Here is a 4,317-nt window from a genome sequence, read left to right as displayed (position 1 = left end):
AATGGAATAGATAAGAGAAAATAAACAACCTTGAGAAGCAGAGCTGAGGAACCTCGACTTCTTTGGTCATGGGGCTGGGAGAAAAGAGACTTTCTAATACCTTGGGGGTCATCTCAACCACAGAAACCTGAGAGGAGTGAGGAATAAAAACACCACAGGAGGAGCAGTGGAGACCCCCAAATTTCATAACTATCCTGTGTGAGAAGCCAGGAGGGTTACAAGGGGATGGGGGATTTGTCACCAGACTGTATCTGAACACCAGGACCTGCTCTGAGCCCTGCACACACAGAACTTTGTGGGGTTATCCTCACAGTGTGAGTGCCTCTATGATTCCCATTTCCAAACACAGAACTTTGGGAGTGATTCCCATTCCCAAACACAGAATTTTTGGGGGTTATCCCCATAATGTGAGTGCCTCTGTGATTCCCATTCCCAAACACAGAATTTTTGGGGGTTATCCCCATAATGTGAGTGCCTCTGTGATTCCCATTCCCAAACACAGAATTTTTGGGGGTTATCCCCATAATGTGAGTGCCTCTGTGATTCCCATTCCCAAACACAGAATTTATGGGGTTATCCCCACAGTGTGAGTGCCTCTGTGATTCCCATTCCCAAACACAGAATTTTTGGGGGTTATCCCCACAGTGTGAGTGCCTCTGTGATTCCCATTCCCAAACACAGAATTTTTGGGGGTTATCCCCACAGTGTGAGTGCCTCTGTGGTTCCCATTTCCCAGTTACACAGCCCACACCTCCAGCCCATCCTGCTGGAGCTGCCAGCTGCCCTCCAGCTCTCAAGGCACATGAGAAGGAGCCCTTTTCTGCAGAGAGCACAAGCAGGAACCCTCAGAGTGGAGAAGCTCTTTTGCAGGCTTCAAAGGATACCTGCAGTTCCGGCTTAGGCACAGGAGGAGTCTGTAGCTGTGCAGTTCAACTTCAGGTGGGGTTTCTTCTTCTTCCTTTTCTCCTGGTGAACCAGGTCTGTTTGACAGCACACTTATTTTTACTAATTAGCTGTTTTATCTGTTAATTCCTCCTTGCAGCACAATCCTCCTGCAGCACTTTGGGCTTTTCATTGCAGGGCACTCACACAATACTACCTGGGGGTTGTCCAAAGTGATTTCATTTTTAATCTAACCATGGATTCTTTGAATCACATTCTTTCATCAGAATCAAATCTATAACAACATCCACCCAGAACAACACAGTCTCTTGTATTTTTAATTTTTAGGCTGCTTTCCTCTCCATAGCAGAATTATGCAGGAAAAAATAGTTCTGAGTTTGGACTTTCTACTGAGAACTTTTTTTTCCCCTAATCTTATGCAGAAATAGGTCACTTGCTATCAGCATTTGCACAGAAGTTCAGATTTATTAGTGCAGAAACCTTGAGGACATGATTGAAGCAACAGAGGTTGATTAAGAAATGTTTGTACCAGGAGTGATTCAAAGCCCCTGTTTGTATCAGGAGTAATTCAAAGTGTGTCTAAAGTTCACCTAAATGACAGCTGACCAAACAACAAACATCTTTGTTTTGTCACAGCCCCCAACACTTAATTTGAAGGAAGTGTTCCCATCCCATGAAACTGGTGCTTTATACCTAGCTTACTTAAATATTTTTTAAAATGTAGATCAGTTGTGACAAAAATCTAAATGTTTCACTTACAGACTTTTTCACTCTGTGTTTTTAACTCCTCTACCAAGCTAGAGCTGCTGCCTAAACTCCACTGGAAGCCTTTTATCCTCTTAGAACTGTATCTGACCATTTTTCTAGTGGCTAAACTCCACTTGCCAAGCCCTAAAATGCTTATTTTAAATGATGTGGTTGGAAACAGCCTCTTTGTGTGGCATCTCCTGTCACACTGGAATAGCCAGAGTTTACATGGGGCAAATGTAAGACTGAGCCTTTTCCTCCCTCTCTATTTTTGCAGTGTATTTTTGCAGTGTGAGGCAGCAATGTGCTATTTTCCCCGTCCTACAGATTATATTTATGACTTGCTCATTGTCACAGAGGATATTTGAGTTCAAATACTCCGTGGTCTGCCCAAATATTCCTTGAAGGCGTGGTGATACTCTGTATTTTTAACCAGCCTTCAAAAGATTCAAATCCTTTTGCCAGGGGGTTCAAAGTGGCCATTTCAAGAGAAGCTTCATGATTCAAATAAATATTTTAGAATTGTTAGTCACATGCTGTTCTGTGAAATTCTGGGATATTGGAGTTCCCTACTGGCCTGCAGAGCTGGGATGCAGATTTAGGAGCGCTCTGGGCTGCCTTTGAGCCCTGAGCTAGCTCTGCATATAAAACAATCCCAAAATAAGCATGCACTATTTTAGAAAAGGTGACATAAATTTCACTGCACACACACAGGCACAGAAATAGCTCCTGGAGCTGGCTGACCCTGCCTGTAACAGAATACCAGACTCTGCTGACCAGCCAGTGAAAACATAACATCCTTAGCCTCCTGACCCCCCTTTAAAATTAACTTTGAAACATTTTGTTGATCTATAAAAGAATAACAGAGCATCTAGCACCTATGAGTTATTGATCTCCCTACTAAAATTAGGCCCCTCTAACCCAGTGGTTAATATAACACTCAGATAACTCATTGCCAGGTAATCCCAGGGTCTGGGGGGACCCTCCCTGATCTGCCTGCAGTGGGTATTAACCACTAATCAATCTACAAAATGACAATAAACAATTATGGGGAAAAAAACCGAGAATAGAAAAACCTACAGATCCCACTATGAAAAATAAATCTCTAAAGCCTGGTACTCCTGTGAAAACATAGCACTGGCAACCTGCTGACCCAGTCAGGAAAGTGTTTAAAAATTCACATAACTCCTGTGTAATGTCCCCTTTCCCCAAGGCTGGAATTCCAGGCTGGAAGAGCTACCTCATCACTTGGGCAAATCAGCTTTTCCTGCTGGACATCTGTCATGCCCTCTGATGATCCACAAGTAATTTAAAGAAATGAAATGTCTGTACTTTGGAGTTTCTTCCATGACCAAAATATCCCCTGTCCTCCTCCATCACCACCATTCTCAGTGCTGAAATTAAGATTACTCACCTGCAAGAACTACTTCTTCCATAAACTTTGTAAAACTGCAAATCCTCTGCCTGGAATTGGGCCCTGAAAAAAATTTTGGGGGGGAATGGAAAGAGCAGCCAGTCTTGGATTAATTAAAACTTGGATGTTAAAACCCTTCTGAATTTGCATGGTGCCTTCAGCAGGCCAGGGGTGCAGGGGAGAATATCAAACAAAATATCTGTACAAATAGAATGTCTGTACAAATAGAATATCTGTGCAAATAGAATGTCTGTACAAATAGAATGTCTGTACAGAACTGATTCATACAGAAGCCAACGTCTGAAAGTGGAAAACTGTCGTTTCAAATCATCAGGAAATTGAATTAGCACACAGCTGGAGATTAGCTGTCATTTAGGAAGATACAATCAGGGCTTGAAAGGCAAGATATGCATTGTCTTCCTTCAAATTATGTCAAGGAGTGTAGGAAAAAAAGAGGTGTTTCCATTAAAACCAGGCACTTGGAGAACTCAGATATGCACTGAGCTCGTCAGACTTCATTTAGTTTTCTTTCTAAAGAGCAAATTGCACTTTGCCTCAACAAAAATAACGAGCTGCACCTCAGGATCATTAGGTACTTTATCATAAACAGCTTTTTTTTCATCTCCAGTTCTACAAATTCACTGTGACTGCGTGTTAGGTCTCCTTATTTCCTCTCCTTTGCACAGCACTTCAAAACAGAGGGGCTGGATCAGGTGGGTCTTGTCTCTTTTGGGCTGAACTGCCTTTTAATTTCTGAATTAGCTTAAAATCCCCTGAAAAAGTGAAGCCTCTGTGTGGCCATGCATCCCTTGTGGTGAGCTGCAGGTTATTGCTCTGTCACCCTGCTGTCCCCTCTCTCTCCCTCACCTCCACGTGCTGGTTTTATTCCCATTCCAGTGCCCCTATTCCCGTATTTGAGCCTCCTGGGAATGACTACAGGGGCCAGCTCCCCAGGATGCAGCAGCTTTAGCTGAGCCATGGGGAGAACAGGGAAATTTGGGGGTTGAATTAACCCCCTTCCTTTGGTCCCCAAGCCAAGTGACACTGGTGGAGAGCACGTCCTTCAGGGCAGGAGCCACCCCTGTGCCTTCTTCATGGAAAAGATTGAAGCCTTGTGCTGTGAAATGAAATTAAATGAAGTGAAATAAAAAATAAAATAATACTAAAATAAAAATGAAATAAAAAAATAAAAATAAAATAAAAAATAAATAAATTAAAAATAAAAATAAAAATAATAAAATTAAATTAAAATA

General features: G+C 42.3%; 1 protein-coding gene across 1 annotated transcript in view; it reads left to right on the top strand.

Annotated features, from left to right (window-relative positions):
* IQCA1 (IQ motif containing with AAA domain 1) overlaps positions 1-4,317 on the top strand; it is a 105,232-nt gene that overhangs the window by 64,729 nt on the left and 36,186 nt on the right. The window lies entirely within an intron of this gene.

Source organism: Geospiza fortis, unplaced genomic scaffold (assembly GCF_000277835.1).
Source record: "Geospiza fortis unplaced genomic scaffold, GeoFor_1.0 scaffold179, whole genome shotgun sequence".
NCBI classification, from domain to species: Eukaryota; Metazoa; Chordata; class Aves; order Passeriformes; family Thraupidae; genus Geospiza; species Geospiza fortis.
This window is presented reverse-complemented; position numbering and strand designations above follow the sequence as displayed.